The sequence below is a fragment of the Lissotriton vulgaris genome, unplaced genomic scaffold (assembly GCF_964263255.1).
Source record: "Lissotriton vulgaris unplaced genomic scaffold, aLisVul1.2 SCAFFOLD_4399, whole genome shotgun sequence".
Classification (NCBI taxonomy): domain Eukaryota; kingdom Metazoa; phylum Chordata; class Amphibia; order Caudata; family Salamandridae; genus Lissotriton; species Lissotriton vulgaris.
Window position 1 is genome coordinate 16,828 of NW_028249369.1, and position 16,827 is coordinate 33,654.

The following is a 16,827-nucleotide window of genomic DNA, read 5'->3' on the forward strand; positions in this document are numbered from 1 at the left end:
TGAAAGACCTCCACTGGCTCCCCGTCAACAAGAGAATAACGTTCCGTCTCCTCACCCAAGCACACAAAGCCCTCTACGACCTAGGACCCGAATACCTCAACACACGCCTGTCCTTTTACACCCCCACCTGCCAACTACGATCGTCCAATCAAGCCCTAGCAGCAATTCCATGCATGCAAAGATCCACCATGGGGGGAAGATCCTTGTCCTACTTAGCTGCCAAGACCTGGAATTCTCTCCCCGCCCACCTCCGCCTTACACAGAATCACCTCTCCTTCAGAAAACAACTGAAAACTTGGATATTCGATATGTAAAGTACCCCCCTCCCTCAAGCGCCTTGAGACCCTCTGGGTGAGTAGTGCGCTATACAAATTCTAAACTTGAACTTGAACTTGAGGACCGGTTTCTAGCATTCCAGCCGTCTTCAGCCCGGCATGCTTGAATCCAGTGGCAAAGTAAGCAAGGGACTCATGTCTGAGCATACCCTGCAACACTTATGGCGGCCAAAAGCGGTACAAAAGGGGGAGGTGATGGACAGAGCATCTGAATCAATCAAACACTCACACCCAGTCAAAAGATCTGGGTTTAATCCATCAACATTCTTTAGTCCACTCTGCCACCCCGGTTTCTAGCATTCCAGCCGTCTTCAGCCCGGCATGCTTGAATCCAGTGGCAAAGTAAGCAAGGGACTCATGTCTGAGCATACCCTGCAACACTTATGGCGGCCAAAAGCGGTACAAAAGGGGGAGGTGATGGACAGAGCATCTGAATCAATCAAACACTCACACCCAGTCAAAAGATCTGGGTTTAATCCATCAACATTCTTTAGTCCACTCTGCCACCCCAGTTCGGACATGGGTATAGGCAAATCAGTCGACCATGTACCTCATGGGAACAGTCCAGCCCGACCTGCCAAGCCATGTCTTCCCTGGACCGGAAACACGCTTCTGAGGACCGGTTTTTGGAATTCCAGCCGTCTTCAGCCCGGCTTGCTTGAATCCAGTGGCAAAGTGAGCAAGGGGCTCACGTCTGAGCATACCCTGCCACACTTATGGCGGCCAAAAGCGGTACAAAAGGTGGAGGTGATGGACGGAGCATCTAAATCAATTAAACACTCACACCCAGTCAAAAGATCTGGGTTTAATCCATCACCCTTCTTTAGACCACTCTGCCACCCAGTTCAGACATGGCTATATGCAAATCAGTCTGACCCTGTGCCTCATGGGAACAGTCCAGCCCGAACTGCCAAGCCATGTCTTCCCTGGACCGGAAACAAGCTTCCGAGGACCAGTTTCTGGCATTTCAGCCGTCTTCAACCCGGCTTGCTTGAATCCAGTGGCAAAGTGAGCAAGGGACTCATGTCTGAGCATACCCTGCCACACTTATGGCGGCCAAAAGCGGTACAAAAGGGGGAGGTGATGGACAGAGCATCTAAATCAATCAAACACTCACACCCAGTCAAAAGATCTAGGTTTAATCCATCACCGTTCTTTAGCTCACTCTGCCACCCCAGTTCAGACATGGCTATATGCAAATCAGTCTGACCCTGTGCCTCATGGGAACAGTCGAGCCCGAACTGCCAAGCCATGTCTTCCCTGGACCGGAAACAAGCTTCCGAGGACCGGTTTCTGGCATTCCAGCCGTCTTCAGCCCGGCTTGCTTGAATCCAGTGGCAAAGTGAGCAAGGGACTCACGTCTGAGCATACCCTGCCACACTTATGGCGGCCAAAAGTGGCACAAAAGGGGGAGGTGTTGGAAGGAGCATCTGAATCAATCAAACACTCACACCCAGTCAAAAGATCTGGGTTTAATCCATCACCGGCTGGACTGTTCCCATGAGGCACAGGGTCAGACTGATTTGCATATGGCCATGTCTGAACTGGGGTGGTGTGGAGTGCAAAAAAATGATGGATTTAGGCCCAGATCTCTGTACTGGGGTGAATGTATGACATTGTTCTGCATTCTGTCCATCACCTGTGATTTTGCATTTGTCACCCCGAGTGGGATGGGTATGCTCAGACGTGAGTCCCATGCACTCCACACCACTGGATTCAAGCAAGCTGGGCGGAAGACGGCTGGAATGCCAGAAACTGGTTCTCGGAAGCTTGTTTCCGGTCCAGGGAAGGCATGGTTTGGCATTACGGGCTGGACTGTTCCCATGAGGCACAGGGTCAGACTGATTTGCATATGGCCATGTCTGAACAGGGGTGGTGTGGAGTGCAAAAAAACGATGGATTTAGGCCCAGATCTCTGTACTGGGGTGAATGTATGACATTGTTCTGCATTCTGTCCATCACCTGTGGTTTTTGCATTTGTCACCCCGAGTGGGATGGGTATGCTCAGATGTGAGTCCCATGCACTCCACACCACTGGATTCTAGCAAGCCGGGCTGAAGACGGCTGGAATGCCAGAAACCGGTCCTCGGAAGCTTGTTTCCGGTCCAGCGATGGCATGGCTTAGCAGTTCAGGCTGGACTGTTCCCATGAGGCACAGGGTCAGACTGATTTGCATATGGCCATGTCTGAACTGGGGTGGTGTGGAGTGCAAAAAAACGATGGCTTTAGGCCCAGATCTCTGTACTAGGGTGAATGTATGACATTGTTCTGATTCTGTCCATCACCTGTGGTTTTTGAATTCGTCACCCCGAGTGGGATGGGTATGCTCAGACGTGAGTCCCATGCACTCCACACCACTGGATTCAAGCAAGCCGGGCTGAAGACGGCTGGAATGCCAGAAACCGGTCCTCGGAAGCTTGTTTCCGGTCCAGGGAAGGCATGCTTGGCAGTTCTGGCTGGACTGTTCCCATGAGCCACAGGGTCAGACTGATTTGCATATGACCATGTCTGAACTGGGGTGGTGTGGAGTGTAAAAAAACGATGTATTTAGGCCCAGATCTCTGTACTGGGGTGAATGTATGACATTGTTCTGCATTCTGTCCATCACCTGTGATTTTGCATTTGTCACCCAGAGTGGGATGGGTATGCTCAGATGTGACTCCCATGCACTCCACACCACTGGATTCAAGCAAGCTGGGCTGAAGACGGCTGGAATGCCAGAAACCGGTCCTCGGAAGCTTGTTTCCGGTCAAGGGAAGGCATGGTTTGGCAGTTTGGGCTGGACTGTTCCCATGAGGCACAGGGTCAGACTGATTTGCATTTGGCCATGTCTGAACTGGGGTGGTGTGGAGTGCAAAAAAACGATGGATTTAGGCCCAGATCTCTGTACTGGGGTGAATATATGACATTGTTCTGCATTCTGTCCATCACCTGTGGTTTTTTCAAAGAGTAATGAAGCAGTTATTAAAGGGTATAAAACATTTATTTTGCTTCCTGGATTATATTTTGATAAATGGCAATTCTGTGGAAAATCATAACGCTACTTTGAATAATGTGCTCAATACCCTTAAAGCTGCTGGTCTAACTATTAAGCTTGAAAATTGCATATTTTTTATGGAATCAGTCAACTATCTATGTCATACCATTTCCAAAGAAGAAATACAACCAGAACTTAATCTAGTAGGAGCAGTAAGAGAGGCAGCTCCACCCACAACTAAAGAAAGAATTGAAATCCGTTGTGGGCTTAATGGAGTATATAGCAACATTGTTTCAAATTATTTTTGCATCCATAAGACATCTATTGAAAAAAGGAACTAATTTTGAATGGGACAATGCATGCAAGAAATTGTTTGAACTTGTAAAACAAGCTATAATAGAGGTACTGTCTTTGGAGAATTTTGCAACCACATATAAAACTATCTAACAACAGGTTCTCGTTAGTAATGTATAGGAGCATCACTAGTGCAGGTTGTGGATGGCAAGGAGAACATTTCTGCCTTTGCTTTGAGGATGATTAAAGATGCAGAAGTAAATTATTACACAACAGAAAGAGAAGCATTGGCTTGCTATTGGGCCATTTCAAATAATTTTTGTGGGGTTTCCCCTTTACATTGAGAACAAACCACAAACCTCTTACAAACATGTTTACTACTTAAGGGAGGGAACCTTCTGCTCCTTGCATAGCCAAATGGATCATGAGTTTGGAGGGCTAAAATTTCAAGATAGATTTTGTTCCAGGTAGCAAGAATTCAGCAACAGACTACCTTTCTCGGTTACCCTGGAAAGGAGAAGAGGAGATTGAAGTTGTGAATATTGAAGATCCTATTTTACTTGTAACCCTTCCCTGGTATTACTAAGGAGGAGTGGGTGGAGTGTTTGGGAAAGGAGGCCTTAAGGCTCCAAAAGCAAACCTTGTTCAGGGGTGGTCACCTAAACCTAATGGACTATAAGATGATATCCATAGCTATAGCAAAGTCAGGCATGAAATGTGCGAACACAATGACATGGTTATGAGAAGTGACAAATTATTACCGCCCTAGGTTCTACAGGAGAGAATCGTGGAATTCGTTCATAAAGGCCACTTGGGGCATAGCATCACCAAACCCAAAGTTAGGGCTGCGTATTTGGTCCCAGGGATGGACAGTATGGTGGAGGCTAAAGTCAAGGAATGTGTTACATGGTCTAGGATTGACAAAAGTAAAAGCATAAGAAAAGTAATATTACCCCCAGTAAGTGTTCCATCCAAGCCGTGGGATAAACTTGTTTAAGACAAAATAGGTCCCATCAACATATCCATGTGGTCAGGAAATGTTATCATTGTATTGGTGGATTGCCATTCACACGGATGATTGTTAAAGTTGTAATTTGCGGGGGGCACTAGAGAGCTGGCAAGCAAGATTGCTGCACTCGATTGCAGCTCCTGTTGCCCAGAGCAATCATCCTACAGAATCCTGACCTGGCCGAGAGGACTGCAACCCAAAATAACTTATTAAGTATGCCTGAAGGGCTCTTCTGCAGAGACGAGGCAGCAAGACCATTCTGGCAAAGGTGGCGAGGAGATTCCAATTGGGGCCTAACTCGCGCTGCTGTTGAGAAGTGACGGGCCTTGAAAGACAGTGGCCCACATGAATTCAGGAGAGAGGTTAAGTGGTGCTGCACCCTATGTGAGAGATGCTGCTGGAGGTGAGGCGGGCCCAGCTTCCACTGCAACTTGCCTGATTCACTCTGCCTCGGTGTTGAGCTTCCCTGAAGGCCTGCAGAGCTGCCCAAGGTGAGATGCTGTGTTTTGGGGAGGAGGTGGGGCTCGACGTTGACTGGAGCCAAGCAGAGTGGGGACCGGGCTGCGCTGCCTTCACTAAGGACTGAAGGTGCTACGTCCATAAGTGATGGACCACACCCAGTGGCTGCCATCGGGCTGCTGTGGCTGCTGAGTGCCATCGAAGGCCGGCTGCCGACTTTGTAACGGAGCCACACGGGCTGAGAGCTGCAGTCCCAGCGCCATCTTGGGCGAGTCCACTATGTGGGACACTGAAGGCGCTTTCTAAGTTTTGCCTGCGGTGGCTGGAAGCACTAGTTCCACAATCAAAATAGCGAGTTGAGCTGCCCCCCACATTGATTCTTTCAGAAGCCCTCATCGAATTTGTGAGCTGCATGCATCGATCTATCTTGCTGCCCACACGATGGGGTTCTTGCCCTGATGCCCTGTGATACCCCCTGCTGCCCCAGACTGTGGAGGATGAGTCTTCGATAAGGAGGGAGCAAAGTATGGAACGCCTTCTGAAAGTTATATCTGCAAAAAATGAAGATTTGGAGGCACAATTGAGCAGGAAAAACATCCACATCCTTGGAGTTCCAGGATCTGCTGCTACTGGGCACATGGAAGAGTACGTGGAGCGCATGCTGGTGGAACATTTTGAGGCCTCATCTCTTTCCAAACAATAGGTAGTGGAGAGAGCACATTGATCAATTACTGTTAGACCTCTTCTCTGCTCCATTACCAGACCAATCATTGCACGCCTCCTCAACTATCGGCATCGCAATACCATCCAGCGTCTGGTGATAGAGAGGCACCATTTATCTATGATGGTAACTCCATCTCCATATACCATGACTTCATAATGGTGGTACAGGAGGCCCATAAGAAATTCATCCCAGTGAAACACAAGCTGCAGCCGGCTAACATCTCCTATGCCAGGCTATATCAGGCTGGCTCTGAATATCCTTTCAGGAAAAGGAGCACACCTTTCATACCCCACAGCAGGCACAGGATTTTTAGAGAGGGACTTGTCGCACATCCCTGTCCAAGGAAGCTGAGTGCAGTCCCAAATCCACAACCCCTTTCTCTGAAATTGGAAAGGCCGCGGACCTGAGCCTCTCCCGAGATCATGACTTTCCTTCCTTACCATTCATTACGTGTCTCCAACCAGTAGGAGGTCATTTGCTTGAAAGAGAGAACGATCCAAACCATCCTCCCCTCCCGTCTTTATGCTGAATAGAGATCCCAGCCAATGACCTTTAGCAGTGTAGCACACCCATCAGACTGGATAAGTCCCTCTAGGCCCGTTCAAGGTCTAAACTGACTCTGGACTCCATCCTATTCCCAAGTACCATGTCAATTCGAGGAGAACTGACAGGAGCTCCGGCGTTCACCCCCAGGAAGAATTCCCTGTGTTATGAACTGGTTAACGCTGCTACTTCTCTGTTCTTCACTCTTTAAAACTGCAATCTGTACTAACTATCTCTCTCTCAGGTTCCCGTCTCCTACTCTCCATCCATCTCTCACTATCACTACCCCTTTTCCCTTTTTATCAGCCTTTCCTTATTGCTAACACTGTCAGTGATTCCTACCCGGCACTCCTCACCGTTTGCTTCTTGTTGGAAAGCCTCAATCTTTGTTTTGCTTTAACTGGGCATTATGGAGGGTCTGTATTCACCAACAGGATTGGGCTGCTGGTGTGGGTGGGGGTGGGGAGTGTGGGGTTTAGCGTAACTAGTTACTATAGTGCAGCACGTTGCTGTCCACAGTTGCGCAAATGTACATCTGCACAATTGCACCAGATTCAAGTCCACATGGTACATATACACACTCAGTTGCAACCACTGATTAAACTGATACATGGGCTCCCCCAGTACCTTAGATAGTCCCATTCACAAGACTACTGAATTGGAATGTGCTTGACCTGTGCGGTCTTCGCAAATGCAGACATACACTCTGGTACTTTGACAGGCAGAACCAACCAAATAGCAATGGTGCAAGCGACACACCTTGACCCCATGGTATTAAATGTCTTTGCTGCGAAATGGGCTGCCTGCAGATGTTTTACCTCATACTCTACCTATGCTAGGGGGCTGCCATTCTGATGAAAAATAATGTTCAGTACTTCCCAGCTGGCTCTTTTCAAGACCCACAAGCGCAATACAGCGTAATGTGGGGACGAATCGCCGCACACTCCAACACGCTGCCAAACTGCTACGGTCCCAATGTAGATGATGCTACTTTTTTTTGATAAGCCCTGGGGACTCATACGAGACATTTGCTCCACACAGTTAATATGGTGGGGATTTCAATTTTGCACTAGACCCCAGTACGGACCGGTCATGTAGCACTCATGGCCCACACACTACGGCAGGGAAGTACATAGTAGAGATCATGATTGACTACCAGTTCCTAGATGCTTGGAGAACTCCCCACCCACACAAAAAGAGGGCACCTCCTTTCCAGTGTACATTTTAGCTGGTCTTGCATCGATTATCGGTTGCTGTTGTGAGGGCTAGGCACCTGGCTACCTAGAACAGAACACCTCGCAGGCACATACTCTAACCACTCCCCTGTGTTGTTAGAGCTGTGCTAATCATGGAATAATTCCCCCTACCAGTTGTGGCATCTTCAGGCCACGGCCCTACTAGACAATTGCATCTGGGAAGAAATTGTGCCGCAGATACGTGATTTTTTTCCCAGTCTCAGTCCCGACTTTGGCTTGCGTGTGGTAGTCCTTTAAGGTAACGATATGCTGAATGTGCATTGCAATAGAAGGCGTCATTCTGCGTGAAATTAGGGGAACGCTCAGGAAACTTGAAACAGACATCAAAGCAACTGATGCCCGAAGTGGAGATCTAACTATGACATCAAGCTCAAAGAAGAATATAAGGCGACCCTAGCCAGCTATAAAAAATTTGACTATGACTGAAAAAAGCAAATACTTTGTGCTAAAAATTAATGAGTCTAAAAACTCTAGTAAAGCTATCTTTGCCACGGTAAAAAAATTATCAAAAATTGAAAATAATAGCTCAGAGGCATTATCATCAGACTTCTGTAACTCATTGGGTGAATTTTTTCTCAACAAGGTATCATTAGTTTATGATTCCTTTAAAATACACCACCCAGTTAACCCAGATCAGGATACTACACACATATCAAACACAGTGGAACAGTCAGCCCAACCTACATTGTTCCAATTCACCCCGCCAACAGCAGATCAAATTCTGTAGGAGGTGATTACCACTTGTTCAGGCAGTCCAATGGACCCCTGCCCGCCTAGAGTAATGCAGCTCTTCCCAGAGAAGTTGAGCTCCCTTCTGGAAAAACTATTTGCACAAATTCTAAGAACCGGTACTTTCCCTGATGACTGGAAAGTTATATTGGTGATGCCACTTTTAAAAAAATCGAATCTGGATTGCTAGGAACCGGGTAATTATAGACCCATAGCCAGGATTCCTTTCGCTGCAAACATTCTCGAGAAACTGTTAAATAAACACCTATCTCGTTATCCGACGGACGGTAACTGGCTGGATTATTCTCAGTTCGGTTTTCGGGAGGGACATGGAATGGAAACAGCACTGCTTACAGCGGTGGAGGAACTCAGGAGTGTGTTGAATGATGGAGGGAAGGCCGCCTTGGTTTTATTAGACCTATTGGCGGCCTTCGACACGGTCAGCCATGAGACTCTCCTGAACCGTTTGAGAGCAGCAAAGGTCCACGACTCAGCATGTACCCTCCTGGCTTCCTACCTAGGGAACAGGACTTTCTCAGTTGAACTAGGAGAGGCCAAATCTAAATTATTCAGTTCACCATGTGGGGTCCCTCAGGGGTCCTTTCTGAGCCCCACCATTTTTAATTTATATGTTAAAGTTTATATTAGCAGAAATCATAAGGGGTTACGGCTTCACTCCAGTATCCTACGCCGACGACACCCAAATTGTGGTGTCCATCAGTAAGGAAGTAAATGAGACGGCAGAAAAATGTAAACTATGTATGTCACAGGTCAGCCAGTGGATGCTGAATAATTGCCTAAAGCTTAATGGGGACAAGAGCGAGGTGATGCTATTGGGGGGCGATGCAAATGTCTGGTCCCAAGCCTGGTGGCCTAGTAACCTGGGTAGGTGTCCAGATCCGTCAGAAAATGTGAAAAATCTGGGCATCACTCTGGATACCAATCTTGCATTTGACGCCCAAGCCAGCAAACTAGCTTCAACAGTCTGGTTCATCCCAAAAATGATTAAAAAAATACTACCTTACCTACCAGAGGATTCACGAAAAACAGTGGTGACGGCTTTAGCCTTGTCGAAGCTAGACTATGGGAATGGTCTGTACGGCGGGGCTAGAGTACAGATCCTAGCCAAAATACAGTGCCTACAGAACACAGCTGTAAGGCTGGTGCTCGGTACACCTAAATTTAAGCCAATTACCCATAAACTAAAACCCTTACACTGGCGTCCAATTGCAAAAAGGGTGCAATTCAAATCACTGTGTCTGGCCAATAAGGCGCTTCAGGGAGCAGGATCTCAATTCCTGAAGTCCCACCTAAAACTGTACGAGCCGGCCAGACTTCTTAGATCCAGCCAATCAAAACTCATGAACGTCCCGAAATTTAGACGGGCCAGATGGGGTGGAAGAAACTTCTTGCTGCACACAGGGCGAGCCTGGAACCGGCTGCCTCTTTCCATAAAAAACAGCTCATCTTTGGGATCCTTTAGAAAGGCAGTCAAAACCTGGCTCTTCACTGCCCTGCTCTAGCGGCCTGTCCCAGCAGTCTGCGATCTGTCATAGCGCCAAGATGCCCTCGGGCATTCGCGCGCTTTACAAATGGATAAATCAAGTCAAATCAAATCATATTGAGGATGCCCCTGACAGACAGGCATAGGCCCACCTTCGGGAACTGATAACGGAATACCAAGTTATGACCAAGCGAGAAAGCCTCTATAGATCCAAATATTTGTGAGCTCACCAATCTGGGGAGGGATAAAGGCCAGGGAAAGCGCTGGCTGAGGAGGTGTATATTCCCAGATTCTCCAATCACATCCTGGTAGTGGAGGATATAAACCGCTCATTACAAAGAGATACTGCGGATATCCTACACGCTTTCTCCACCTTCTATTCCACCCTTCACTCTACTCGTAGGGCTCGACATCTACACCCATCCTCCTACTTCGAGGACATAGCTCTGGGATGGCTCAGTGAGGCACACAGGGAGTTTCATTCTGCAGATATTGAGAAAGAGGAAATCCAAGCGGCCATAATGCAATTGAGCCTAGGCCAGGATCCAGGCCCGGAAGGCCTGCCAGCTGATTTTTATAAATGTTATGCAGGAACGTTAGTTCCCATCTTGAAAAAAGTGTATGAGGAAGTAAAACTTTCAGGAGTTCTCCCAATCTCCAAATGAGAGGCGACAATCATTGCCCCCCTCAAGGCGGGGAAGAACGCTGCCAAATGTGAGGCCTACAGTCCCCTCTCCTTAATTAACTGCAACACAAAAGTACTAGCTAAAGAACTGGCCAACTGACTGAGCTTGTTATTGGAGGTATTGGTCCTATTGGACCCAGCGAGATTTATACTGAGGCGAGCCACCTCCCATAATTTACGTACTCCATTCGCATTGCTAAAGGATATAGACCCAGAATTGTCAGCGGTGGCGGTCTTCTTAGACGCCACCAAGGCCTTCAAATCGCTAGAATGGAATTACATGTTTGCGCTAATATGGAGAATGGGATTCCCTTATCTGTTTTTATCCTGTGTTGCCTTGGTCTATAGTCAGCCACAACTCACAGTACAGATTAACAACAGCTGTTCCACATCATTCAGCATTTTGAGGGGCACTAGCCAGGAGTGTCAGCTGTCACTCCTCCTGTTTTGCTCTAGCAACTAAGCCACTGGCTGTTAAACTCTGATAGCACTATAGTGAGTAGTGCTGCAATACCCTTCTCAGCACTTGGTAGTATCGCTTTATGCTGATGACATCACCCTTTACATTCGAGATCCGAAAACCGGCTTGAATCCCATTCTTAGGGAATTTATCTGATTCAGAGAGGCGTCTGGTGTAAACATCAACTGGGCCAAATCTCTGATATTTCCTCTTACTCCCAACACCCCACAAATTGTACTGGATTATCCATTAACATGGTGCAATTCAGAAGTAAAATTCTTGGAAGTGATGATCTCCAGGGACAGGGAGGAAACGCTGACGGCGAACTATGGCACTGCCATCACTTTGATAACAACCTCTTTGTCGCGCTGGATCTTGCTGTCCCCATCATTGGCAGGGTGGATCTCTTTAGTTAAAATGGTAATATTGCTGAAAGTGTTGTATTTATTCCACAACATACCATACCCCCAGGACGCTCCTTTTTCCATGCACTCCAGACACTGCTAAAAAGGTTGACCTGGAAAGGCAAACAGCCAGAGTGGGCTGGACTACACTTGCTCAGCCCTTTACGAGAGGGAGTTTGAAGCTCTGAATATGGAGTTAAATTATCTATGCATTCAAGCCCACTATGCAACTTACTGGTTCAGACCACCTCCCTTCATGCCCCACCTGGCCATTGAGCAAGGCTACACGGCCCCTCTTCCCTCTAATTCCTTCCTAGGGGCATGGGTCCCTGGTGAGGACACCACTTATTCCACTGTGTCATGGACTAACCTTGTGTGGCTGTGATTAGCCAGGAAACTTAACTAACCCTAACTGTACACCCCATTAGGGCCACTTCCCTACCACCATCTGACCCTGGTCACTCACGAAGCCCCAAGCTGCAAAATTCTACTCAAGAGAGGTATAGCCACCTGGGGAGATCTCTATCATGACAGACTATTTAAAGATCAGGAAGCACTGCTGAGGGGGGAGGTGATCACGTCATTGAAGATATTATATACGTCAGAAACAGGCATGATGTCTGAGCTGCCACTCTCACCTTCCCCCAGGAACCCCCCACACTTGCTACACTACTTGGCTTACTACAAGTTGTGGGACCAGAGCACGCAGTTTCCTGGCTTTATCGCACTGCCCTTACAGAATGTCCTGAAATATAGACCAGCTCATGGACTGGTGGGATCTGGAGCTGGATACACCACTCACTAATAGGAAATTCTGCATGCAAACTGGCATGATGACTGCCAGCAGCCGTCAGTACATCATATACTTTAAATTTCTACATCATGTTTATTACACACCTGGGAGACTCTATGGGTATAAATTGCGATCTGATGACTGATGCAACAGATGTGGACAGGAGGGGGTGGGTTTTTTGCACCTAGTGTGGTACTGCTAAAACATACACAGGCATTTGGAGGAGATGGTGACTGCTCTGTCCCATTTGGTAGGCACCCATATACACCTCACCCCAGTCATGGCAATTCTGGGTTACACAGAGGCTACAAGCCACACATAGGAAATTCATCTCTGTGGGTCTACTCCTGGCAAAGTGGAGGGTGGCATGCATGTAGGGCGAGGGCAAGCTCCCAAGTTCAAGGAGTGGCTGAATGATTTAACATATTGCAAAGATCACTTAACCACATATACTGAGCTTTTGCCAATGACTTCCCACTTGCAGGACATTTGGGACCCTCTGCTGACATACTGGAGAAAGAGTTAAGACTGACACTCCACATGGCTGATTATAGGTCCTCTAAATACCAGAATCCATATTGGGTAGCTATGCAGATGCAGAAGTAGTTATCCATACACCTACACCACGTGGAGACGTAACTAATTAACTGACCCATACTGCACAGCTTACTTTCTTCTAGCGGAGGAGAACTCCTTAGAGGAGGTAAGCACACGCCAGTAGTCGGAAACTGAGAACTTAGGTAGATTTGTATTAGCTCTCTCGTCATACACCTATGGGTCGCTATTTAGAATCATGGTTACTGCGCTAATAAATAAACTATTATATATGTGGACATATGTATTATTCATCAAAATGTAAGTGCACTACTGTACTTTGTTGTGAAGATTTCATAAAGACATTTTTAAAGAAAAGTTGTAAATCACATTTCTGCTCAAGATGTGATTGATTTCTAGTTGGATACATTTAAAATGGAGAGTATACCCAATTCTATTGTAACAGATAATGATATACAGGTCACTTCCAAAAAAATGAAGAAGTCTTTAAGGAAATTGTCCATATTTCATCTTAAAACTGCCTTGTATTGTAAAAAACTAATGGGTTGGTAGAAAGAGTAAATCACATGCTAAAAAAATGAAAATGCTTTAAATCATCACCAGTGTCTGGAGTACTGCTACTGAATATAATACCTACCCCAGAAAAGAAAAAGCTAAGTAGGTGGTGTGTGGTCCTTGGGTTGGAGATCACAAAGAGAAGAATTGCAATCTTGTGGTTCAGCCCGACCCACCATTTAAAAGTAGCTGGATGAGAGATATGAATGAGTGTGAAACAGCTGAATTGGCTCGGATGAAGCATATAAGGAAAGATTAAAGAAATTTGAGGAAGATGTGCGGGCATCATACACGTTGATTGCAAACTTAAAAGATTCTCAACTTGGGGAGGCAGAGGAGGAAAGTGATTTACAACAAACCCCGGAAAAGACACTGGGAAGAGGAAACTAAAGATAGGAATATCGTACTGCACTTCAGTTGATGGTTATTGAACTCCATTTGAGAGTACAAACAAAAGACATTAAGACACGAAAGGTGGGTGGGAAGGGGGAAACAACGTTTGTAGAACATTTTTATAGATATTGTAGTAATGGTGTTAAATTGAATTGAAATCTGACCTTGTAACAAAAGAAGCATTCTGAATGTTATGTATCCTGTGCAAAGTACAAATGGAATATTCTGTAAAAATGCCAATAAAGAATATTAATGAACGAAAAATATGCATGTGCCGCTACTTGCTTGTCTTAACTATTTTCTTCAAAACATACGACCTAAAACACCATGTTTTGTTTACATACGTAGAAGGGGAATCCGTGACAAGAAACGCACCTTGGACGAATTTTAAAAAACGCCTGAACCGCGAAATCTTAAAACCGCCGACCGCGCCCCGTCACATTGAGGTAAGGGCCATGCCTCAGCAACTGAGATCGTGAGCGAATGGATAGTACACGCTGAATCAGTAAAGTAAATCATTTTTTATTCATGCCCACAGGCGAAGGCAGCGGATTGTTAAAGATAGACACCAGAGCCCCCCTAATGTACTGTGTAATTATTGTTTTTGTTTATGTAAATATAAATGTGTTTTTTTTGTGTACATAAGGTCTTAAAAATTTGAATTTAGTTAATTTAGATACCAAAAGAGAAAATTGACATATGAAACTAAAATAAAAAATAAATAAAGAAGTGGTAATACACACAAAACATGGTGTTTTAGGTCGTATGTTTTGAAGAAAATAGTTAAGACAAGCAAGTAGCGGCACATGCATATTTTTTGTTCATTATAGCTTGTGGCAAGCTGTGCCGTTGGGAGCCCATACCCAGTGGTGATTTTTCAGTTGTACTTGCAGGTGTTGACCTGTGTGGTTCTGTTTTCCAGTTGAATAAGCAGAGTTAGAATTGGTGGTGGTCCTCACACCATTGTTCATAGCAAGAATCTAGGTTTTGCATCCGCGACTTCATAGCGTACATGGTGACCTTTTTGTATGATTGAAGGTAAGGTTGTATGAGTATGTCTGAAAACGAAACTTTTGCATATAGCGAGGAACACATAAAAAACTTGCTAGCTGCCCCTCCGGTATTTTCCTCAGCTTCTTTGAGCACCTCTGCTCAGAATCAGAATGAAATTGACGAACTAACAAGGCTAAAGAAAAAACAAATACGCACTGATTTACATGGGCACTTCCTGCTCCAACATCTAAGAGGAGGAACAATCCCAAGTGGATTGCAGATAAAATGTCCCAGTGATTTTCACGGAAGATCCGCTATATAAGAAAGGATATAGCTGTATTGAGACGAAATGCAGTCGTGACCTCATGGTACTAACAATCGAAACAGCTCAGAGACTCTCTAAATTACAATTAGAAGAAATTGAAGCATTAGAACAAACAATCTCTACAAACCAACTGATCACTGACGCAAATGGTCTATTAGAAAAATTCCAAAAAGAAATTGGTGAATTTAAAGATTATACAATAAACCAAAAAACAGCTCAATTCGAGAAAGACAAACAGATTTTTAGTCTAGACAAAGTCTATCCTTACCTTCAAACAGATTTTTATTCTAGACCGGAAGCAAGGAAACATTTACAAGAGTATCAAGGTAGATCAACTCATAACTTCACGACCTTTTCGGACACTTCTTCATCAGGGAGTAGTACTGAAGATGACAATCCAACACCTCGGAGATATAACAACAGACGAGGAGGTTTCCAACAACAAAACCAAGGGCAACAACACCAAGGGAATTTTTTTAGGCAGGGGCCAAATAAAACCCAGTGGGAAAGTAAGATTCAATCAGCCATGGGAGATGTCAACAAGACGTCAGAACTACAAGAATTGATTCCCTCCCCAATATTCAATCTGTCTAATAAAACTCTAACAACAGAAGAAGAAAAGGTACTAAGAAAAGGACTCACATGTGTCCCCACTAAACAGACTGACTTTGTGAAACTAAAGACAGAAGTTATTGAGTTTTGCCGGAAAGTAAGGTTGAAAGCCTTTTTTGCTATAAATATGTATCAGACTCCCAACGAAACAACAGGACTACGCAATAAATCCACCTTTTGCCCTCTCACTAGCAGGATACCAAAAGAAGTTACAACATTTGAGAGAACTATATTATCTGCAGTGACCAATATGGAGTCAAAAAAGAAATGGATTAAACATAATATGTCTACAGCAGAAACTAAGGCATTAAACAATTTGAAAAAGGATACTTCAGTAATCATAAAACAGGCCGACAAAGGCGGTTAGATTGTTGTTTGGGACAAGGAACTCTACATCAGTGAAGTTAAAAGACAACTCAATGACAGCACTTGCTACCGGAAAATAAACAAGGATCCTACACCTGACCTAAAGAACGAACTATACAAAATCATTGATGAAGGCTTTGAACAAGGCTTCTTGGGAAAAAAAGAGACAGAATATCTTAAAATTCAACATCCCAGGACACCCCTATTTTATGTGTTACCAAAAGTACAAAAAAATGAAAAAACTCCACCGGGGCTCCCTATAGTGTCCGGCTGCGAATCTTTATTGGAACCGATCTCGAAATTTGTTGATTTTTTCTTAAAGCCTTTTTTACCTTCTGTGAGATCATTTGTGCAAGATCCCACCGATTTCATTAACAAATTGCCTAAGATTGAATTCATAAAAAATGAACAACTGATGGTGACAATGGACATCACGTCACTTTATACAAACATTCCACAAGATGAAGCAATGTATGTTCTAGAGAGTTTTTTAGAAGAGAGAGAAAAGCCCCACAAAATACCAACAGGCTTCATTCTGAAACTCGCAGAATTCGCCCTCAAAAAGAACTATTTCAATTTCAACAGAGAATTCTTTTATCAAATTGGCGGCGTGGCCATGGGCTGTCCATTTGCCCCAGAACTGGCCGTATTGTTTATGGCCAAATATGAGGAGACGTTTGTCTACAGTAACAATCCATTTTTACAGTGGATAAAATACTGGTATCGTTATAGTGACGATATTTTCTTTGTGTGGACAGGCACAGAGGAAGATCTGAAAAGATTCTATGATTGGATCAACAATAGAGTGCCATCAATAAAATTCAACCTGGACCACTCAAAAGATAAAATGCCATTT